The following is a 25,847-nucleotide window of genomic DNA, read 5'->3' on the forward strand; positions in this document are numbered from 1 at the left end:
TTCGTTATCTTGTTGGATGTGAATCGGGACTCGTACGTGAGTGATGAGTCAGTTTGCTAACACAAGACTAAATTCACTTCGTAAGCAAATCGAGTTTATTCATATGACACATACTCTAATTTGCATTTCTTAAGCTCCAGTGCATTGTGGCTACACAGCAGGCTAAAAAAAAAGTTATCCTGTTCTCTTTCACAAAAAACTCTCTTCTTCAGACCCAAGTTTTCTTACTGAGTGTTACTTCCCACAGATTCTGACACGAATCTGACTCTTTTATCACCCGCTAGCGTATGGGAATCACCCTCATTTTCAGCAGTTCTAAATCTGAACTGTTCCAGTGAGAGGTGCGTGATATTTCCCAAAGACTAAAGTGAAGGTGATAAAGCTGCAGTATGTCAGTGTGACATTAGGGAAGAAAAAAAAGAAAAAAAAAAGAAGAAACGTTGATTAACGATACCGCTGTCTGTACTCATCTACTAGACATATTGATTTTCTGAGCTGCCTGAAAGAACAGTCAAAGGTGCTTAAAGTGTACGGTGTATTTTTCCTCCCTGAAGCCCTTATTGTATATTCTTCATGCTGCTTTATGTAAAAAACATCTCAGAAAGCTTTAAAACACACACACACACACACACACACACACACACACACACACACACACACACACACACACACACACACACATATATATATATATATATATGGCTTGACTCCTTTCTGATTGTGATTCACTGGTTTTTTTTTTTAAACGTGGGATGATAAACGTAATAAACATTTAGATCTGGATACTGGGAAGCAATCTTAATTTGTTGTTAGGACTTTATAAAGTTAAATCTTTACCATACACAAGATTGAGCAGGATTAAAGTACAGGGTCTTCCAGAAGTCTCCAAAGACATGTTTGCCTTTTCTTTGTAAAATGAATGAACTTGTACTTCATGTTATTTATTTATTTATTTATTTATTTATTTATTTATTTATTTATTTATTTATTTATAATTTTTTTCCAATAAGTCATTCTTTCATTAAATGCATTCTTAAAGGTTATGTAATAAAAAAAAGAATAGAAATAAAAAACATTTTGGAAGACATTTTGCTAAAAATTGATATGGAGACTACAGTGTAGAAATTTAATATTCTTTACTTCATAGTTTAAAGCCCTATTTGCTATTTGGACACGATTTATTTTACACACATGCCTGGGAAAACGCCATCGCTTCCAGGTCTCGATGGTTTTGGACGTGGATGCTGAGGCAAGATCGTTAGTGTGTGATCTTTAATTGTGATTAAAGGAGCTTTTATAATAACAGCTCCAGGTATAAAGCCACTTTAACCTAACGTGGTACAACAACATCTAATCTAACAATAAAGGCTGCAAAAAAAGATTTATACGATCATACAAATGAACGATTCTATAGATTTATACAGAGAGATAATATAATAAAATAAAGTAGTGGCATATGATCGTGTGTGATGGAAATATACAGATTTGGAGGAAAAATATGTTATTACAGAAAACAGAAAGTAAGTTTTACGAATAGCGCAACTACTGAAATGAGTGTTGTAGCTGAACCTGAGAGATAAAACCAGAATGAAGTCAGCTACGTACATAAGTGTCGTGTTTTGTTGTTTGTAGTTAAGTCGGAACTGACTCGTGCACCAGAATCGAGAGTTCACACTCTAAAGATCTAAAGGAGCTTCTAGAAAATAGAGAGACTCCCTTGTGGATCTAACAAGGTAAGTTAGGCTTTGGTTTTTCCGCGGAAAATTAGCTCAGTGAATTAGTACGGCCCAAATCTCATACTCATGCACTATTCCATGCCAGAGTGTAGTGTAAACAGTGTGAGTAGTGTGTAGTGAAAACTCCAAGAAGAAGAAGAAGAAGAAAAAGAAGAAGAAGAAGCACTTTGAGTATCGGGTTTAAGACTGGCAAATAATGAGTGACGCATCGTATTTTTCTCATATCTAGTTTACATTTAATGCAGAAAGTTAAGCTACTTCCTGTTATCGCACACGTTATAGTCGCTACAGTTAAAAAAAGGACCTGTTAACTGTCCTTGTTACTGTACCTCACACACTCCGTTACTCCGAGAACGTTCCTGATGGAAAACTAAAGGTTACAGATTTACTTCTGACTCTTTCAGTACAAAGCACTGACACTGGAGACTCCTTCATTAAATATACAAATAAATATCATTTGTCTCCTCATTAAACTACAGCACTGAAATGTGTTAAAATCAGTTCTTCTGCTCGTTGTACTGCTTCGAGTTTACAGTCTCTAACTAGGTAAACAGATCATGTGATCGATAGATAGATAGATAGATAGATAGATAGATAGATAGATAGATAGATAGATAGATAGATAGATAGATAGATAGATAGATAGATAGATGTTACTCTCTTAAAGAACAAAAAAAAATTCAATGTCGAAATTTTTGTAATAAGAGGTGAATATACCCGCAAATGCTAAAGTCACAATTTTATTTGCATAATATTTGAATATTAATGAACTCATATTTGAATATTAATGAGCATGCATCACCCCGAGAAAACACAATCACATGCCATAAATCTTCTTTTGAGATTATTATTATTATTATTATTATTATTATTATTATTATTATTATTATTATTATTATTATTAATCTATTTTCTAACCTTAATCATTTGTTGTAGTTGCTGATGATAAGCAAAGTACATCATAACGTCTACTGACCGCAACCCATGTTGCAGGAAGCACAGAGTTCTCAAAAGAGTTCTTAAAGTATCTTTATAAATTCGAATGAATGAAAATAACTAGTTAAGGTTTAACAGCAGGAAAAATGGTCATAATGGGAATAAAATATATATAAAAACATCAGTTATAATGCAGAAATAAAACAAAAAGAAAAAAAAAAGTTACATAAGGAAATGATTTATTATTAACAATTTATGATGATTTATCACGCTAGTGCTCAGAGTCTGTTACAGATTACCAGACCTAATAGGTTCAGCAGTATAGAGAGAGGACACATAAATGATAGATAGATAGATAGATAGATAGATAGATAGATAGATAGATAGATAGATAGATAGATAGATAGATAGATAGATAGATAGATAGATAGATAGATAGATAAAAAACATCTAATTCACAATCTGCATAGACTCAGGATTAAACTAGAACTAACAAACTGGTAAACATATAGAATGTAAATGTGTGTGTGTGTGTGTGTGTGTGTGTGTGTGTGTGTGGTTGAGAGAGAGAGAGCGAGAGAGAGAGAGAGAGAGAGAGAGAGAGAGAGAGAGAGAGTTTTCCAATCCAAGCTCTGATATGGTGTGACTGACCTTTGAGTGGGCAGAGCTGCTATCCGTGCAGTGGCTAAAATTCTCTGAGTGTGTAACGCGCTTACAGATCCCACTTTTCTTCCTCACACACACACACACACACACACACACACACACACACACACACACACACACACACACACACACACACACACACTACACACACACAGCAATAGCAACAGGCTTTCAGCACACAAACACACCAATACAGACACAACCGAGGAGTCACAAGACGTCGAGAGCCTGCAAAGATAGTGAGTGTGTGTGTATGTGTGTGTGTGTGTGTGTACACACAGCTAAGGAAATGAGTAATATCTTGCCATGCAACAGCAGACCAGTTGCTGCTCTCGCCCACTCGTCTTACTCACTGAGAAACACACACACACACACACACACACACACACACACACACACACACACACACACACACACACACACACACACACGCGTGCACGCACACACACACTTGTAATAAGTGGCTGGAGATCACATGGATGCTAACACACGTGCAAACACACACACACACACACACACACACACACACACACACACACACACACACACACACACAAACACACACACTCACACACACAGCATTAATACAGTCTGTAGGAGACACAACACAACAAGAGGGAGATCGAGATAAAGAGAGGAGATTCATCCTACACAAACTCTCTGACTCAAATCAAAACTACAGTCAGTATCTCTCTCTTTATCTCTTTCTCTCTCTTTCTCTCTCTCACTCGTTCTCTCTCTCTCTCTCTCTCTCTCTCTCTCTCTCTTTCTCACTCATTCTCTTACTGTCTCTCTCTCTCTCTCTCTCTCTCTCTCTCTCTCTCTCTCATTCTCATACTGTCTCGCTGTCTCTCTTACTTGTTCTCTCTCTCTCATTCGTTCTCATTCTCTCTCTCTCTCTCTCTCTCTCTCTCTCTCACACACGCGCTTTCTCTCTCACTCGTTCTCTTTTACTTTACACACACACACACACACACACACACACACACACACACACACACACACACACACACACACACACACACACACACCTCCCATTTCTCTTTGACTCATATTCCATTCAGGTGCACCGTCAGCACTGTGAGAACACTAACGCCATTTTATGCGCTTAAATAACACGAAATTGAAAACAAACAAACCAACAAAGGAACAAACAGATATTTCCGAACGGTTTCCCTCACCGGGGGGCGAATCCGGACAAGCCAAACTGCTGAACGTTTTGTAGCCGAGCTAGAGGACATTTTTACAGCTCTTACATCGAGCCAAGTTACACATCAGTGCAATGAAATGCTGCATTCTGTTTCAACATAAACTCATGAATAGCTCTCGGTGTGTCAGAAGGTTCTGCACATCTGGGAACATCTGTAAATGAACAAAACAAACAATCGGGGTTGTGCCGTTAGAGGAAAATGTTCAGGAACGGAAGAGATGTGTTGCGTCTCGACACTTAAACTTTTGTTGTTGACGTTGAATTTTTATGCATTTCTAGTTCCAGTTAATATCTACACTGAGTGTGTGCTGATGTAAATAAAACTATAACATCTCATCCTGAGGTTTTTTCCCTTCTTTCTCGGATAGCACAGATAGAGTACATCGAAAATCGGCTGAAACAGGACGTCCTGGACTGATTATTTTTTTTGTAGCACAGCAATTTTCCAACAATTACAACTACAGGTTACTACGGTTACTTTTTTTTATCCATTTATAGTTACATTTAATAGATATGTTTAATGTGCGCTGTTGTAATGTCACAAAACTGTGAGGAAAGGTGGAGACAGCTGCGGTTAATCGCCTTAATGAAGGAAAAGTGGGGGGAAGTCGTGGCCTAATGGTTAGAGAGTTTGACTCCTAACCCTAAGGTTGTGGGTTCTAGTCTCGGGCCGGCAATACCACGACTGAGGTGCCCTTGAGCAAGGCATCGAACCCCCCAACTGCTCCCCGGGCGCTGCAGAATAAATGGCTGCGGGTGTGTGTTCACGGTGTGTGTGTGTTCATGAGTGTGTGTGTGTGTGTGTGTGTGTGTTCACTGCTGTGTGTGTGCACTTTGGATGGGTTAAATGCAGAGAACGAATTCCGAGTATGGGTCACCGTGCTTAGCCGTATGTCACGTCACTGTCACTTTCAAAAGCAGAAAAAAAAAAAACATATCGTCAGGCGATGCAAAAGCAGGAGAGAAGAAGAAAAAACAAACTTGTGAATAAAAAGACAGGCAGGAATCCAACAAGCAAATAATTATCGGAGGCAAAAAACAGCTTGGAAAAGTCAAAAGTATGGCACAGACAGACTGGAGAGAGAGAGAGAGAGAGAGAGAGAGAGAGAGAGAGAGAGAGAGAGAGAGAGAGTGTGTGTGTGTGTGTGTGTGTGTGTGTGTGTGTGTGTGAGATTAAAAGTGGTTTCTAGGAAGTGCACCGTTATCCCACTTGTCAGTATTTCTCTAATTTCTCTTGAAGTGCAGCAATTTGCCAACGATTACAATTTTATTTATTAAAGAAGGAAATTCGAACTTCTTTATTCTCTGTACGGTTACATTAAAAAGCTTCGCTGAACGTACGCAGTTGTAGAAAAACCACAGCAACTTAAAGCACAGCAACTTACCAAAGCGTGGCATTTTAACGCATTAAAGAACGATGTAGTATTTATCCGTTTCTAGCTACACGTGACGTAGTGCTGTTTTTTACTGTTTTTGTACTATTTATTATGAATAGTGAATCAATGAATTACTTGTTTTTTTTATGGAGTGTTTTCCTCTAACAGCACTACGTCACGTGTAGCTAGAAACGGATAAATACTACATCGTTCTTTAATGCGTTAAAATGCCACGCATTGGCAAGTTGCTGTGCTTTAAGAGAATAAAAATTCTCCAGGACGTCAATTATTTGACCACAGCAGATCATCCTGAAGTGTTTTATTCCTCTTATTGAACAGCAATTTACCATCGAATACTCTCATTCTCTACCGCTTATCCGAACTTCTCGGGTCACGGGGAGCCTGTGCCTATCTCAGGCGTCATCGGGCTTCCGAGGCAGGATACACCCTGGACGGAGTGCCAACCCATCGCAGGACACACACACTCTCATTCACTCACACATTCACACACTACGGACAATTTCCCAGAGATGCCAATCAACCTACCATGCATGTCTTTGGACCGGGGAGGAAACCGGAGTACCCGGAGGAAACCCCCGAGGCACGGGGAGAACATGCAAACTCCACACACACAAGGCGGAGGCAGGAATCGAACCCCCATCCCTGGAGGTGTGAGGTGAACGTGCTAACCACTAAGCCACCGTGCCCCCCACCATCGAATACAATTTTATTAATTAATTAATGACTTGTTGTAGTTTTTATCCATTTATAGTTACGTATATCTACATTTACAGCATTTGGCAGACGCCCTTATCCAGATCGACTTACATTATCTCATTTTTTTGTACAACTGAGCAATTGAGGGTTAAGGGCCTTGCTCAGGGGCCCAAGATTGGCAGCTTGGTGGACCTGGGATAAAACTCACAACCTTCCGATTGGTAGCCCAACACCTTAACCATTAGGCTACCACATGCCCACAACTGGTAATCTACTGGCAAATGGCGCTTTGTCTGTTTCTTCTTACGTTTCATGCTTTGTCCGTGTAACACGTTACCTCCTGTTATCACGTACGTGTATTTTACAGCAGCTGGAAACAGCCGTTTACTCGCCAGCTTCTCTGTTGAAGTCAAAGAACTAAACAATGAAACAAAATGCTGAAGATTTTCCCGTCACTGGAGACAAAGACGCTAAATAAAACCTCACCATATCGATATGTTTTGTAATCCGTGTACACGACGGCGACGTGAATGCCTCACACACACACACACACATACTGTACACAAACACACGGACGTCTCCGTCGAGTTGTTACTATAGAAACGATAATCTATGAGAACGAGTGCAGTCACATTCATCCATAAGTAGCAGCCGAACTACCGTCTGAGTCGCGCTTACGGAAAACGGATCGGACGATCTGACCTAAGGAGAAAGTCTGATCTTTTGCGCCAGACTGCGGATAAACTGGAAGGCAGACGGCTGTGTTTGTGATGAATGCCGTGGCAGTGTGTGAATAAGTGCAGCGGTTTTACACCGATGACTCACATTTCAGAGCAATATAATAACACAAGGACTATAATACTGAGCTGTGTTTAATATAGAGCCTGGTGCTATTCATCAGCCTGAGAAGCAGACATGCCTTTATGAATAATGTTTTCATACACACACACACACACACACACACACACACACACACACACACACACACACACACACACACACACACACACACACGTTTACAGCATTTAGCAGACACCCTTATCCAGATTGACTTACATTCACTGAGCAATTGAGGGTTAGGGGCCTTGCTCAGGGGCCAATCATTGGCAGGTTGATGGACCTGGGATTCAGACTCACAACCTTCAGTAGTCCAACACCTTAGTGACTAAGCTACACACACACACACACACACACACACACACACACACACACACACACACACAAACACACGCACACACACACACACACGCACATGCACACGCACACGCACACACACACATACATACATACATACATACATACATACAAAAACAAACTGTAGGTCATAATTAAAGGATTTTTGTGCACTCTAGATAGATAGATAGATAGATAGATAGATAGATAGATAGATAGATAGATAGATAGATAGATAGATAGATAGATAGATAGATAGATAGATAGATAGATAGATATTGTCCTTGTTTTTCTTCAGGTGTGTGTGTGTAAGAAAGGGGGACGCCTCGTTTTTCCTGTGTGCAGCATTTTCTCCTCAGAGCTGATCACGTTTCCTGCACCAATGCCACCAGATCTGTCTGACACAGCAGAACCCAGGATTCACACACACACACACACACACACACACACACACACACACACACACACACACACACACACACACACACACACACACACACACACACACACAGAGTTGTCAAGGACAGGTTTGGATTGGATGAATGATGTAGATTAAGAGGAAGTTGCAGAATGATTGACAGTGAAGGGAATGGAGTAAAGGATCACAAGGCTCTGTGTGTGTGTGTGTGTGTGTGTGTGTGTGTGTGTGTGTGTGTGTGTGTGTGTGTGTGTGTGTGTGTGTGTGTGTGTGTGCTTTTGTGTGTGTGTAAAACCCTCCAGTAGTGTGTACTACTTAGAGGTGTTCTCAGTCATTTTCTGTTTCTTTATCTCAAGATGTTTTTATTAAAGAAGCTATAAATAAGACATTAATAAAGAAATGATCGATCTCTCTCTCTCTCTCTCTCTCTCTCTCTCTCTCTCTCTCTCTCTCTCTCTCTCTCTCTCTCTCTCAGGTAAGCCAATATAACTTCAGTAAGAATATTGAGTATCTTGTACTTTTCCTTTCTCAACCTTTTTTTCTGTTTACTTTCACTTTTGGTCAGAAACATTTCTGATGATCGATTTTCCATCCAAAAGTTTCACCAATGTAAATTATGCAAATTTCCAAAAATTCCCTTCTAAAGTTGTCTTGATCAAGAGGCCTGCAGATCGTCATCATCTCTATGATACGAGACAAAACAAACACACACACACACACACACACACACACACACACACACACACACACACACACACACACACACACACACACATCTGCTCTGATATAATGAGTGACCTTCTGAAATCCCTGTGTGTCACTCGCTGATTATTCCTCTAATGACATTTCAGGGTAAAGTTTCACTTGGAGTGTAAGAAGTTTTCAAACCCACGTCGAGCTGTAGGTGGATACGGACACGCTTGTGAAGATAACAGCACGAGTGTACGAACACACACACGCACCATGGATTATTTATATTTATTTAATAACAGCTGTAAATGTAATTAGAGAGACAAACATGTGCAGATTATTTAGCTGGATAATTAGACATTATATTAGCTGTTCATTTCTATACTGTTGATGTTTATGAGACACTAAAAGCTTAAGATTATTTTTATTTATTATACAGGGGTCGAGCTTTGATCTTTATTTGTAGTGTTTTATACAAATTCAAACACTTCACACACACACACACACACACACACACACACACACACACACACACACACACACACACACACACACACACACACACACACACACACACACACACACACACACACACACACACACACACACACACACACACCACATATAAATATCGCTTTTAACACTTTGTCTTATAGAATTAATTATAGCACTCTTAATATTAAATTAAATATATATTAAATATAAATAAAAAAACATGCAAAAATAAATAAATAAAAAGATATTAATGATATTAATATCTAGAAGTTTAAATTAATTCATTCTAAAAAAAAAAAATGTTTCGACAGTAAAAGCCAAACTACCAGGAGCTTCAATTAATATTCATAGAAAATATAATAAAAAAAAAATAAAAATAATTAAAGAGATAAAAATATTTACAATTTACACAAAAGTAAGATTTTAAGGAAAGGAGTCTTCAGTGTCCTGTTATTTTGTTCTATCCCTCCATCTTTCTACAGTTTTTCTTTTTTTTTACAGTTCAATCCTTCTATTTTTTTAATCTGTCATTCTCTCCTTCCATCTCTCCTCTAGTTTCGTCGATATTTCTTTTTTTTTCCACTGACAGTTTAATTTCTTTCCCATTTTTATGTTCTCCACCCATTTCTTTACTTTTCTCCCATGCCTTTTCTTTCCATTTCTCTTTCTTCGTATCATCCTCTCTTCCGTTATCTCAATTTCCCTTTCTTTGTTTATCTCAAGCCAATTTTTACTGCACTTCTTCTTAACAAACAAAAATCAAATAAAAATTCATCCTAATCCATCATTCTTTCAAGTGTGACTGATAAAATCCCTGGAAACCCTGGATATTATCTATAATTTAACACTAAGGCTTTATTTAATTTTTATTTATTTTTTTTTAATATTCTACCTTTTTTTTACTGTATTCTATGAGGATTAAGCCTCTAGTGTCACTGTTGTAATATTCGGTTTTCCAACATTGACGCTTTCTTGTTGTTTCTGTAAAAAAAATTTAAATTATTATTAACTTTTATACAGTAGAGAGAAAAAAAAATAAAGGCAGGCGAGAAATGGACGTTCAGGGCTGATGTTACGGACGATCGGAAACTTTCGTTGCTTATCCAGAACTTAATTTCTACACTTTTTCTAATGAGCGATGAACGATGTACAGCGAAGGTGATCAGTTCAAATCTCACGAGGATGTCGGCACCGATCGGAGCTACAGTATAACTGGAGTTTGAGATAAACTCGGTAATTAAAACAGGTAGAATTGTGTAGTGAATTGTGTCGTGTAGTAGAATCTATGTGTCTGCTCTAAAACCAGCAATATGGGCTTGGGATTTAAAAAAAAAAATAGAACTTGTATCATCATAATTTTTATTTATTTATTTATTTATTTATTTATTTATTTATTTATTTATTTATTTAATTATTTATTTAATTATTTACTTAATTATTTATTTAATTATTTATTTATTTTTACATTCAAGTTGTTAAATTGAATTGAAATAAAAAAAAAAAAAAACAAGATTGTCTATGATTTATGATCCGAATATAATTCTTATTTTTATGATTGTGGTTTTTTTCAAAAGGCTTGAATAAAATCAGAGTTTACACCTGAGCTGCGAAATCCAACCCACGATGCCGGGTTTTACAGCCGACACCCTTTTCAGCAGTTCCACAATGAAAGGTTTTACGTGTCGTATTTTTTAAATAAATAAAAAAAAAGGTTGCTGTGGTACAAAAGTAAGAAAACACACGGTGGGGGTGAAATTTCACACAGAGACTCGTTTCTCAGCAGTTTATCAACAATTCTAAACTTTCCTATACTAATAAAAGCCACCTTGTGCTTTTTACCCGTTTAATTCCGTAGAATTTTGGAGAATTTTGGAGAAACCAGTGACTTCCTGTTATCACTGATTTCCCAGCAGCTGAAATGCTGATGAAGTGATGAATTCTGATGAAAGGAGAGAAAATTTATGACCAAACAAAAAGTGAAAAGTGGGTTCTACTGTACTGAAGGGCAAAATGTGTTGAATCATTTTGTTACTAATTTCAAGGAAAAAATTTTTTTCAGAATAAATTAGAACTTTATGGAAAAAACATGCATTGCCGTCACACACACACACACACACACACACACACACACACACACACACACACACACACACACACACACTATTTAGCATTATTTTTTTAAAACTCACAGAACAGAGAGATGAGCAGAGGATGTTATGGAATAAATGAGAATATTTCAAATGAGAGAGAATGTAATGTAACCCCCCCCCCACCTCACACCCACACACACACTATTTTATCCTATAACACACACACACACACACACACACACACACACACACACACACACACACACACACACACACACACACACATTGTTATTTTGTGCATGCTATTTTTGAGTGTGTTATTCAGTTCACTTTCTTTACAGTAACTTTTCAAAAAGCTGAAAATAACTTTTTCCCTTTTCTTTCTATTCTTTCCTCTGATTCCGATTAGTCTATTTCCCCGTTCTCCTGTTTATTTATATCCCTCCATTTCTCTTTTATTTTTCTCTTTTTACCTTTTAACAGTTTTATTCCCTGACTCTTTGCATGTCTTTCCTTGTTTATCCCTCCTTTTCTCTACATCTGTTTCTTTACATTTCTCTGGTATTTTCTCTTTTTGTGTCTTTCTCTTTATTGCTTATTTCTCTCTTTTTTTCCTCACGCTTCTTTCTTTCTTTCTTTCTTTCTTTCTTTCTTTCTTTCTTTCTTTCTTTCTTTCTTTCTTTATCAGTGCGTCAGTAATGTCAGTCACTGCTTTTTTCACTGTGTTGTTTTTATTATTTTCTTAAAAAGTTGATCCAATTTCAACCTTTTTTTTTTTTTAAATAAAAGCTCTTTTAAAATTGCTATTAGGAAATAAAAAACAGGAGAGTTTTTAGGAGTTGTTTATAAATTCATGATAGATAGCAGCAGCTTTCACATTAGCTTCAGTCTCAGACTTAAGGTATAAAAGGTTAGCAAAGAGAAAAAAAGCTAATGCTAATAATATTACCTCATGTTAATGCACCTCATGCTATCTTTTGCTAGAATTTAAATATTAGCTATTATCAGCTTACTGGATGGCCTTGCTAGATACTTTACTTTAACAACACAATTAGCTGTTATTGCTAGCTAATTACATACAGTAGCTTGCAAAAACATTAGCTAGATAACTAAATAATAGTAGTTAGAGGTTAAATGTAGCTAGTAGTTATTAGCATAATAGCATTCTTCCTAGATGTCTTAACACAGGGCTGTAAGATGCTACTTTTAAACTTACCAAAAGTGATGTGTGTTGCTAACAGCTAACATCTAGCAGTTATCAAGCATGCAAAAAAAAGTAGTGTTAACAATCGTTTGAGCTTAGCATGAGGTCCCGGCCCCAATTTTTACCCTATAGTCCTTGACTGATGTTGTTTTTTCCCACTGATATTACAATTCTTCATCATAAAGACACTCTTCATGTATAAACCTGTTACCCAAATGATGTATAAGTAGGTCCTTAACTCCCTCACTGGTGCTAGTTAACACCATTTTGCCTGTTTCGATGCTAATTCTGTGCTATGCTAATTCTACCCTCTTGGCATCATCTGAAACTTTAAACTCTCACTCTAGTAAGTGCTTTGGGAAGGAACAACACTGCTAATCTTTGCTAACACCTGATACTGATTACTGTGTGTGTGTGCGCGTGTGTGCATGTGTGTGTGTGTGTGTGTGTGTGTGTGTGTGTGTGTGTGTGTGTGTGTGTGTGTGTGTGTGTGTGTGTGTGTGTTTGTGTGTGGTGCTGAATCTGCAGTGTCTTTGCAGCAGGTGTGTAAAGAGCGAATGTATATAATTGTGTATGTCATGTTCTGCTTTAGGAAGTGCTGACTCTTCACACACACACACACACACACACACACACACACACACACACACACACACACACACACACACACACACACACACACACACACACACACACACAAGGGTGTTGCCAGCCAGGACCATTAATAGCACTGTTCACACTGCCATGCTTCCTCTGAAAACACACCCGGGGATGTGTGTGTGTGTGTGTGTGTGTGTGTGTGTGTGTGTGTGTGTGTGTGTGTGTGTGTGTGTGTGTGTTTGTGTAAAAGGAGAGAATACTCAATTATCATTCAAGAAAATTCACTTAAACTGCATAATTGTTTAACATAGGATCATCGCTCTCTCTCTCTCTCTCTCTCTCTCTCTCTCTCTCTCTCTCTCTCTCTCTCTCTTTCTTTCTCTCTATCTCTCTGTTCAATTGTCCATCTTTCTACATCTGTTTACATCTCTATTTTATTATTTAACTCTCACTATATATATTTTCTCTCTTTCCCACCGCTTCCAATTACTTTTTGTAAGTATCCCTCCATTTTCTGCCTCAATCCTCTCTTTATTTCTTTCTCTCTATACCTCTCACTTCCTTTTTGTCTTTTATCTTTCTTTCATTTGTCTCCATCAATTTCATTCCCACCTTCTCTCACAGTTTCCTCCTTTACACCTTTCTATTTCTCTCCATCTATTTCTTTGACTTTTTCTGTTACTTTCCCTTTCTCTAGTCCTTTACTCGTTTCCTTCTTTCCGTTCCTTCTTTCGTGTCGACTTCTCTCTCTCCGTTTCTTTCTTACTTTCTGTTACTTTCCTTCTCTGCATCCCTCCTGTTCTCTTCTTCCCTCTTTGTCTTCTCTACTCTCTATTTGTTCTGTATATCAGAATTTTACTCTCTCTCTCTCTCACTCTCTCTCTCTCTCTCTCTCTCTCTCTCTCTCTCTCTCCCTCCTGCTTTTCTGTCAATCTCTCAATCCTGAACCTTCTGCTCACGAGTCAGACTTTTATGTCTCTTATTGGCGGGTGGACAGATCAGAAAGAAGATGGAAAACAGAGACGAGTCTTTGTTTTGATCTTTATTTAGATCTCTCCATCTGCACTAACGCAATGTGAGAGGCTGAGAGAGAAGAAATAAGAACAGCAGGAAGTGAAAAGGAGAAAACAGAGGGAAGGATAAATGGGAGAATATGGAGAAAAAAAAAGAATCAGGAGAGACAGAGAAGAGATGGAGAAAACGAGAGAGAGAGAGAGAGAGAGAGAGAGAGAGAGAGAGAGAGAGAGAGAGAGAGAGAGAGAGAAGTGCAAGTGGGTGGAGAAGAGGCAGTAATTTCAGTCTGTGTTCTACAATAAACACACACACACACACACACACACACACACACACACACACACACACACACACACATACATGATTCACTGCAGCAGTGAGTTCATTTGTTCATTCATTCGCTCACAGACTTAAAGCGAATCAGATGGAATCTTAAAATAGCTGATGTACTAGTAAGGAAACGAATACGACACGTGTTCCAGAATCTGGCAAAGAATCTTAAAAATGGCAGATGTTCTAGTAAAAACCCTTCCAGAGAACGTTCTAGAACTATTTGATCCGACGTAGTAAGAACACTCGCTGTGGTGCTTTGATGTCTCGCAAGAAAACTTTCTACTCATGCTTTCTAGTGGAAAATCTCGGCATGATATGATACCGACCTAAAATTCGTTTATGTTTTACTAAGATCGCTTAATTAGGCGCTACCATTTGGGACAGAACCCTAAAATGGGCGTTTTATCATGAAAGTTCTAGCAGCACACATGCACATGAACAGGCTGATGTTAAAGGTCTTGTAGTAAGACAATGAATTAGGCATGAGGTTTAGAGTCTGGAGCCTTAAAAGTAGATAGTCTAGAAAGAATACTAACCTAACTAAGTATAAGTTCTAGCATTCGGGACAGAACCATATAATGTCCCGGTAAGAACTATTTATTTTTAGTGAGTGACTTTCAACATTTGGGGACAGAACCATCAATTTCCCAACACTCTAAGAGAACACTAATTAGACATGAGTTCTACAGTAGCATTCGGGACAGAACCTTAAAATGGATGACGTTCTGGAAGGATTACAAGCTATAATTCAAAAGTTACTACAAGCTAGACCACTAGCTAGAGTGTTCCAGCCAGTGTTCCAGCAACGACACTAGTTTGGTCTAAGTATTCTAGAGTTTTCTAGCCATTTCTAGCATTTAGTACAGACCCTGGGTTGTTGATCAGAGGATCAGGGTTCAAGGCCCAGCACAGCCAAGCTGCCACTGCTGGGTCCTTGAGCAAGGCCCTCAACCCTCCCTGCTCCAGGGGTGCTGTATCATAGCTGCCCCTGCACTCTGACCCCAACCTCCTCAGTTGGGGTATGTGAAGAAAAGAGTACCACTGTTCTATAATGTATATATGGCGATAATAAAGGCTTCTATGGCCCTTTCTATTAAAATGTCCATTTTCCAGTTAGAACACTGACTACAGATGTTTCTAATATTTAAGATGCTCTTAAAGTGACTGACGTTCTAGTAGGAACTGAGCATGAGTTCTAGGACTCGGAAAGAAGCCTTGACATTAAAGATGCTCTTTATACAGTATGTAGATGGAAATGACATTAATTGTTAAACAGATAAGCAGAACCCAGTGGGTGTGATTGTGGGTGCATTCCAGACAGCCTCAAAACGTTTGATGTTCTGGTTAAACCTTTGCATGACTTGTTTTCGAGTTTTTCCAGACAGAACCCTGAATCGTTCTAGTACAAACGCTTATTAGGCATAATTGAGGATTTGAGACGAAGCCATGATCTGGCTGATGACGGGACAGAACCCTAAATAGACCTATGTTCTTGAAGGAGCCTTGCAAGTGAAGATGTTCTAGTGCTGCAGTGTTTGGAATGGAACTTGATCTCATTCGTTAGCTGTAACTAGTTAGGACCGGGCACAGAGTTGAAGGACTGAACGCTAATCCATCACACACACATGCACGTGTTTATCCGACCGCTAAATCGACTCGATCCTGTTCTGAACCTGTGATGCGCTGAGCCACTGTACTGTAGGTATTTTTTTCAGCACATGATCTTTTTCAGTACCTTTAAACCTGTTAAAAATGCCTTCGATCTTCCCCCCTCCCCCTCTCGTTTTTTACACCTTACTCCTTTCCAATATATGCAGTGAGACCCCAATTTCTGACAAAACACCGTTTCAGATTTTTCTTGCGAGAACTTTATGCTGTTTTCCGGTTTGAGTTTTAACACAAATCTATCTGTCTGAAAGAAGCTTTTACGTGTGTGTCGTGTCTGAATTAAGGTTTCTACACACGTATATTAAAGCTCCCATAGGGATATAACCGAATACGAAGACATATAACGTAATTGATTACATCAAAGCATCCTCGGTAACCGTGGTTTAAACTTTCTTACTCGGTCTGGAGGATTTTTTTTCTTCATATTTTGGGAAAGAGAACAAGCTAAAAGAGAGAATTAAAATCAGGACTGTGCACATGTGAGCGATGTAGCTTGTGCTTGCGGAGCTTGTGGAACTCTCTGAGCGAGATATCACAACACGGCATGCTGACGTTTCATTTCTTTAAGTGGTTTCTAGCATTTTACAGTGTTTCTGGAGGTGTAGTGATAACATTTATGCTTAATTAAAAAAAAAAATTAAAAATTAAAGAAAAATATCCTTCGGATTAAAGCCACGCCCACTTCAGTCCACTTACAGTATAAAACAGATAATGGATTTTCATGCACTAAAAAACAGACATACAGAAAAGGCCTTGTATTTTATCCTTAAATATATTATCACATTTTATACTAATACTTTTATGCTTTCTCATTGTTACGACATCGCAGCTCGTGATCGCAGCACAAACGTGAGGATGTTTCTGGTGTGTGTGTGCGTTTAAGCGTCTGAAAGCTACGCGTTCAGGGTCGTTATATTGTCTCCGACGATAAAGTTGCGGACCTGACAGTCTCCTTCTTAAGTATACTTAAGAACTATAATTTAAAATATCAAAGTCTACTAGCGGCAGTAGAATGTTCTCGTATTTAGCTCACAAACTTTTAAATATCCTTCCTGACAGTGTTCGGGGCTCAGACACACTCTCCCAGTTTAAATGTATTTTAAAGACATATCTCTTTAGCCAGATGTACACATAACACACATTATCATCTAGTTCTGGTTAATATTATGAACAGTAGCTACGCTAATTCCTCTTCACTTGCTTCTCTTTATCTACCCGTCCTGAGACATCCAGAGATCGTACTGTACAAGCTCCGGTTGTGTTCCGCATCGTGAAGCTTTTCGGACCTTCGGTGAAAAGAGGCATCAACCTTGTGAGGATACTGAGGTATCCAAAGATGAACCGGCTCCAGACGGATTCTGCTTCATGATGATTTCAAATATTTAAAGAGATTGAAAAAGACTCCATGTGGTCCTCAACCTCCTCATCAATACACAATTATCAGACTGTATCTGACTGTACAAAGGACATTATTCATAATAACACACTCTGGTGTTTATAACAGTTTATAATCACACCCTGCAGTGTCACCCAAATGAGGATGAGGTTCACTTTTGAGTCTGGTTCCTCTCAAGATTTCTTCCTCTTCCATCTAATGTCAGGTTTTTCCTCACCACAGTCACCTCAGGCTTGTTCATTAGGGATAAATATAAATGCATTTAAATATGTCTAATATTAATCTCGATTATTTTTTTTGTACAATATTTCAGTTCCGTAACGCTGTTTTAAGACAGTGTCCATTGTTAAAAGCGCTACACAAATAAAATTGAATTGAATTGAATTGAATGAAGTGTCAGACATTCATGTGGAAGAGAGCTGTTTAAGGTCCCTGTAAAAAAAAAAGTATAAAAAAGCAATTGCGATCATGCTGCATTACCGCACTTTTGCCGCCTCTAGACGCTCTTACGCCTAGATCGCGAGAAATTGTGATAACGTAAAAACAAGAACGAAAAAAAGATAATAATGCATGGACTCTAAGGACTTCTGTAGATACATACAGTATGGTGCTCAATTGAAACAAAAATTTGCGTCATGAAAGTGATCACGATCACGCCGTTTGTTTTAAAAATTCCTTTTTTACGGTAGTAACGTTTGCGAGTAATAAAATTGCGTAATAAAATTGTGTTACGATACTGTATTAAGAAAAGAAAACTATGAATCAACTTTGAGCTATAATAATAATCACTCGAATCTTTGGAAATCTGAAGGAGACAGCTTTGGACGATGTGGAAAGAAAGAGATTCGTGTTAGAATTTTTGTAGCTCTGTGAATGTTTGCGTGCGCGTGTGTGTGTAAGTGTGTATGTGTGTGTAAGTGTGTATGTGTGTGTAAATGACAACTGAGGCACTTGTACACCACAAAGGCTTGAGACAGCCAGGCAACAAACAAGGTGACATCTTCTTTGTAGAACTGTCTGTATTTCATTTAAGTCTGCACAGACACACACACACACACACACACACACACACACACACACACACACACACACACACACACACACACACACAAAAGGGTGAGATTTCTATAAAAGCAGACCTTTCACAGTCTGTCTGGAAGGCTTTCAGAAAGAGACCCCTTTCTGTCTGTAATGTAGTGTACAGTGAGATGAAGTGTACTATTAATACTCTTCTTTTTTGTTGACAGATTTCTAGAACCACAGAGAAATGAAGCGAAGAACATCGCAAGGCTTTCTGTAGAAGAACGAGTGGAGACAATCACAACACGTCACCACGGTTTTACTTCACACCAAGCAAGAAGGCAACTCTGGAGGATTACAGGAGTGAAATTCAGGCTCCTTCAGAGATCCAGGATCTACAGTTTGTGCTAGCTTCTGTGTGATGTTCTCCCTGGTTTGTTCCCCATGTGAGTTTCTTGCAGGTTCTTCAGTTTCAGTTCACCTTGCAAAAAAAACACACCAGATGGAATGGCTTTGCTAAATTGGCCCTGGGTGTCAATAGGTGTATGAATGTGTGTGTGTGTCTTATCCAGAGTTTATTCCTTCCTGAGCTCCACTTGGTCTCTAAAAACCAGTAAACGAATGGTAATTCGGTCCGGATATTTAGATCTACGGACGTGCGGCTGTTCCCTCGGAGGCCGTTTCAGCCCCTGATTGATGTGAGGTACGGCACGTGTCGGTTTCTCTCATATAAAATCCAGGATATAGCTCATAGATTGTAATTTGAGACACAGCCTCACTCTCAATAATGCAAAACCTTCTCTCTCTCCTACATCCTCATAGTAAAGTCTGTCCACTCGGCGGCCATCTTGGCTACGCTCCAGGGCAGCTATTTCCATTCAAACAAGGCCAGGCTCTTCAATGGGGAACCCAAAATGGATCTTTACTGTGTCATCCTTATTTTTGGCTGTTTCTATGGTAACGATCATCAGACTGGAGAGTAGGTTAAATCTCCAAGTGGCTTCCTGTTCCCTAAATATGTGTACTCCGTAGGGCAGAACAGAATGTCTCCTACACCCTACATAGTGCACTGTGGTGACAATAGGACGTGAAGTTTAGCTGAACTTTTACACTTTATTACACTTTATTTCCGATACAGATCACAAATAACCGACCTGGTTGGAGTCTAAACTAAAGCTGATTGTTAATGATGCACAGTGATATTAGCTAGAAATAATTCTAGCATATGAACGTCATAAGGGTCGTGAGGGTCGGGCTGATTTAAAAGTCATTTGAAAGACATCTCGTCCACCAAAGTATCGTCGGCCATCTTGGAAGTGTTTTCTCGTCCAGCATGAGCACCCGATAGCCCCGCCTTCTTTTCTGCTATGTAAGCAAAGCTGAGAGTGTTGAGTGCAAGTGTTTAGTGGTGAGCACGTTTGCCTCACACCTCCAGGGTCGGGGGTTCGATTCCCGCCTCCGCCTTGTGTGTGTGGAGTTTGCATGTTCTCCCCGTGCCTCGGGGGTTTCCTCCGGTACTCCGGTTTCCTCCCCCAAGACATGCATGGTAGGTTGATTGGCCTCTCTGGAAAATTGTCCGTAGTGTGTGTGTGTGAGTGAATGAGTGAATGAGAGTGTGTGTGCCCTGCGATGGGTTGGCACTCCGTCCAGGGTGTATCCTGCCTCGATGACCAAAGACGCCAGTAACACGAGGTAGTTCGTATAAAGCAGTAGAAAATGAATGAATGAATGAATGAATGAATGAATGAATGAATGAATGAATGTGCATCATCAAGGGATGTTTTCTAGTTAGGAATATTCACTGGTGTAAAATAGTGCACGTGTCTGCGATTTGGGACACACCTGTTATGTGTGTTGCTTCTCTGTTCATGATGAATAAACAATAAAACATCAATTTTATGACAAAGTCTGGACTTTTCACATTACCCCTTTACCAACAAGGTGATTAGCTCTGATGATCAAAGGATGGGATTTAAGGAATATGCTTCAATTCTATTCCAGTCCGTGATCTTTCTCTTCACCATACAGTCTCTGCTCTCTCGGTGTACTTTACTTTACCTCGGCGCTGTTAAACCCTCAATGCTGATTGGTTGGAAGGTGTTGATTCATTTTCTCTAACAGTACTGTAGAACTGACAGTAGTTCAGCTTCGCATCACATGTTTATAATTATTGTGCCAGTTTCCATAGCAACAGCCTATTCACAGTTCTTTATATTATGCACATGTTCAGTATGTTACAGTACATTTTGTTCTTTAACAACGAAAACCATCTGAACGTCGCACCGCTGAAGGCTTCTGTAAAGAGGCGTTTATTTAGCATCCGCGTAAGAAGACTTTCATTAGCGTCGGCGATTTGTGGCGAAGCTGTTACTTTAAGTTTCCCCCACTGGAAAGTCTTCAGGACGGGGATTTTGCACTTTGCTCAGTTTTGTGAGTGTAGCGAGCTAAGGTAAGTGATAACAGGAACGGACGTTTTTCAAGGATGTTGCACAACATCTTATGCAACTACTGCTGAAGTAAAAAGTTTACACACCCCATTAAAGTTGCAATAGGTTTGTGATGAAAAATGAAACCAGGATCATTCAAGTCAGATTATTTGACTCATTTAAAGTACTATAATGAACATCGAGTGATATCCGAATAGAAATATTAAAGTGAAAAATATTACAATTACCTGGTTGCATAAGTATACACACCCCATAATATATATACAGTACATATAAAGGACTTTTAGCTTGTAATGCATCACTTTTTCTTTCTGCCTAAGAGTCTACCAACATAGTGCTTTATAAATTGAATTCTAAATTGTCCCCATAATTGTGTTGTGGGAATCTGCAGGTAAAACACAATGCTGCCACCACCATACTTCACCACAGGGATGGTGTTCTTTGGGTGATACGCTGCCTTGTTGTTCCGAGAAGGAGCATCTGTCTAGACACCTTTCCCCACAGCCCAGAGATGTGAGGAATATGTGAGAAAGTTCTCATATGCACAGAGTGACCTGTACTTGTTAGATATTCCTGCAGCAGGTCTCTTAGCATCCTTCCTGACATTCCTCCATGGTCTCTTACACACAGCCCTCTTCAAATCGTTCTACAGCTTTTTTTTTTTACAGGATCATTTCCAAACCATTGCTCTTCCTCTTCTCAAGTCATTCCTTTGTTGACTTGGATTAGTCATTTGTCTGTTTTGGAGGGACGCCCTGTGTTCCACGGGGCTTCGAATGTGTTTCATTCTTTTTGTACACCTCTTCTGATCGATAAGTTACAACAGTGAGATCCTGGATTTGTTTTCTTAGCTCTTACTGGACCATAATTTCAGCAGTCAGTAGAATCTATGAAGAAAGCCATATTCCACAGTCACACAGTCTACAGTATTATAAAAGGATGTGGACACTTTTCTATTGTTTTTCTTTCCTCCCCTAAAATATTTCTACTTGCACCACTGGAATTGTGTTGACTGTTATTTTATATTACAGGTGGAAAAAGATCTGACATGATTTATCACGGTTTACATTTAAAACAGGGGCGTGTAGACTTTTTCTGTCCAATCGAGAAGCAGAAAAAGTATGATGTGATCCTTTAACAAATAAATATTTCTGGATCTGCTCTTATTGAAAAATGATAACCTTCAGAAATAGTAACTCTGCTTCATCACTTCATTGTCCATTGCGTCAAATAGCATGAAACATTGTGTATGGTTTCTTACTTAATAAAATGACTGCTTAGCATGCAATGCTGCTACGTCTCTGATAATGAGGGAGTGAATCCTTGAATCCTCTCATCAGTACCAGTGTGTGTGTGTGTGTGTGTGTGTGTGTGTGTGTGTGTGTGTGTGAAAGAGAGAGAGAGAGAGAGAGAGAGAGAGAGAGAGAATGAAAGAAAGAAAGTACGAAAGAGAGAGTTTATGAATATTTATAAATTAGCACCTGCAAAACACATAAATGGGCACACACACACACACACACACACACACACACACACACACACACACACACACACACACACACACACACACTCCACCGTTCTTGCAACCTCACACATTTATGAGAAAGGAAACAAGAAGTGAATTTAGTTTATACTTCTCAATAACTTCTCTATTTAAGATACATCGGTTACCTCACATGGCCGATTCTGTAACATTACATGCTGATGTACCGCAATACAACATTTTTAGCTCAAAAAAGCACTTAGAACACAAAGAATGTGCTTTAATATTAACAACAACAACAACAATAATAAGAGTAACATTTTCCTGAAGAAAATGTGAACGGTGCTTGCACATGGCAAATCGCGACACTCGGTTGCTAGGCTGAAATTTTAGAAATTTCCCATTCAAGTCTACGGGACTTTTTTGGCCGCTTTTTTGGCCGCTTTTTCATCCACTGTGCGAACATCGTTGGTTGGATCGCTTATAAAAGTCATAGTACACCTCTCCACAATGAGCTGGTCGATTTGACACCTCATTCATGGGTCTAGGTCAAAAGCTGCGGGACAAGTTACGCTCCGCTGTTTGGTCCGGAAGAAGAATATCTCAGTATGCAAGATAACAAGAATGTTGCTTTGAAAGCATCATTAATAAACAAATGAGGGGAAAAAGAACCTGCTTCTACAGTCATGTGATCATTATGTAACTGTCTGTGGAACCTGTTATGAGAAAAATATGATAGCTTAACACTGCTTTTTAATTGGTTTTAATTGGTTCAGGTGGATTATATTATATTATATTATAAAGTATTATATCGTGTTCCTTTTATTCTATATATACATATTTCATCAATGAAAATTTTACAGAAGCATTTATTTTGTCACATCTACATTACGGCACAGAGACATTCTTTCCTAACATATCACAGCTTTGGATGTTAGGGTCAGAGTACAGGGTCAGACATGATCTAAACTGCACCGCTGAAGCGGTGAGGGTTAAGGGCCTTGCTCAAGGGCCCAACAGTGGCAGCTTGTCAGCCTTAACCATCTGAGCCAGAATTGCATAGTATGCTTCATATAGTGTGACAGTAAAGCTTTAATTCGGGTCCACTGATGTGCTTTAAATGTTTCAAAAGTTCACTGTTTGTTTTTTCTCCAGGTGAAACATACAGTACTCATAATTTACCAATTTAACAAGGAATAACATAAAGATCAGTTGCCTTTTTTGTTAGAGGGCAGCTTAAACCAGGGCTCAGCAGGAAAACTGTGAGTAATGGATAAGAGACAATGTGACTTAGTGGTTGGCATGTTTGCTTCGCACCTCTGGGGTCTGATTAATGCCTTCTGTGTGTGTGTGTGTGTGTGTGTGTGTGTGTGTGTGTGTGTGTGTGTGTGTGTGTGTGTTAGGAGTTTGTATCTTCTCCCTGTGCTTTACAGGTTTCCTCCATTTGCTCTGGGTCTCTTCCTCCAGTCCCGAGACATATGTTGTGTCCATAATGTGTGAGGCAAGTGAGTGTGTGAGATGAGTTAGTACCCCATCCAGGATGTCCCACACCTAACACCCCTCGGATAGCATGTAGGATCCCTGCAATTGGACCTAGGAGAAGACTTGAGCCCAGGCAAACAGTACTACATGTATATTTAAAATAACCCACATAAATTCTGGATACTGATTGGTCAGTTGGTTTGATTTCTGATACCTCTGACAGTAGCGCTCTGAAGTATACTCTTATACATTACTGTTTCTATGGAAACAGTTAACCCAGAGACTTGTATGGTGGATTTAGTGAAATTTTCTGTAAGGAGTAATTTTTTTTTGGAAGGAGTCTCCAGTATCGGAGCTTTCTAACAGTCATAGAGAAAGTCTTCAGGACGCTTTTTTGGTATTAATGAAATGTTTATGGATGTAACGCAACATTAAACTTATACTTAGAGAAAAGAGCAACATCAGTCGGAGAAAAATACATGAAATCAGTAGCTGCAAAAGTGAAAGATCTGTTGTGCTCAAGTGCCTCTTAGGGGCTTTTTATACCTGGTCACTTCATGCGTTTTCTGTGATCCGATAGCTATCTGACGGTAAAAAGACCAGGTCTAAACGCCCTCCGAAGCGGTTTGGAGACGGATATAAATCCGACGGTACAAACCCCTTCAGGAGGTGGTCTGAGACGTGTTTCAGATGAAACTGGACAGGTGTCAATGAACGTGGTTGTTAAAGCCACATACGTCAGCGCTATACTCCTCCCAAACGGAAGTACGTCACTCGCAGGTGACTCACGAGTCGTGCATCGCGCCAGAAACAAATGCGCTGCTGCCGCCAGCGAAAACGCAGCAAACAGTAAACTCTGTTTTTTGTAGCTTAACCGTCGTAACGGGATTTTTCGTCTTCTTTTCGATTGTGTTCTGAAAACCGCATACACCAAAGCGTGTTCCATTTCAATTACCCCAGAAATGAGGTAAAATATATTAGCATTTTGGGCGGGAGTAGAAAGATCGGATCGATATCATCAACATTTGTTCAACATTTGTTGGACTGTATATTTGTAAACACACCCTCTAGGGTCACACAGATGAGGATGGGTTCCCCTTTGTGTCCGGTTCCTCTCAAGGTTTCTTCCTTACCAATTTAAGGGAGTTTTTCCTTGCCACTGCTGCCTGAGTCACCTCAGACTTGCTCATTGGGGATAAATAAATAAATACATACATACATACATACATACATACATACATACATACATACATACATACATACATACATACACACTGAACTATATACTGTATATCTTGAATTTTTACTATATTAATTCTCTATATTTCACTTTATGTTTACCTTCTGCTCTATGTATATGTTCTGTAAAGCTGCTTTGAGACAAAGCCCATTGTAAAAAGCGCTATACAAATAAACTTGAATTGAATTGAATTGAATATCCGATTCGCCGAGATGCATTTATGTGGCCTGATGTAAATGGAACAGTTTTAACAAATCAGATAACTATCGGATCAGAGAAAGCACACGAAGTGACCGGGTGTAAAAAGGCCCTTATAATGCTACCTCAAACCTGATACACATTTATGACACTTAATTGCGATACACTGAGTGTTCTTTATTCTAAAATATATCCCTATATACAGTATATATCCATATAAAGCGGCAGGCTTTCCCCAACACGTTTTTCACACAC

The 25,847-nt window shown here is 39.0% G+C and overlaps 1 protein-coding gene across 2 annotated transcripts in view; it reads right to left on the reverse strand.

The window, feature by feature from the left end:
• The window catches only part of zmp:0000000926 (ataxin-1), a 42,216-nt gene that overhangs the window by 11,563 nt on the left and 4,806 nt on the right, over positions 1–25,847 (reverse strand). Inside the window, exon 1 of one of the 2 annotated variants that reach the window (XM_027159187.2) lies at positions 3,324–3,664. The exons of the other annotated variant lie outside the window; for it this stretch is intronic. The gene's annotated coding sequence lies outside the window, so the exon portion shown is untranslated. Of the gene's footprint in view, positions 1–3,323; positions 3,665–25,847 lie in introns of those variants that run through there. 2 annotated transcript variants of the gene reach the window in all.

Source organism: Tachysurus fulvidraco, chromosome 23, assembly GCF_022655615.1.
Source record: "Tachysurus fulvidraco isolate hzauxx_2018 chromosome 23, HZAU_PFXX_2.0, whole genome shotgun sequence".
NCBI lineage: Eukaryota > Metazoa > Chordata > Actinopteri > Siluriformes > Bagridae > Tachysurus > Tachysurus fulvidraco.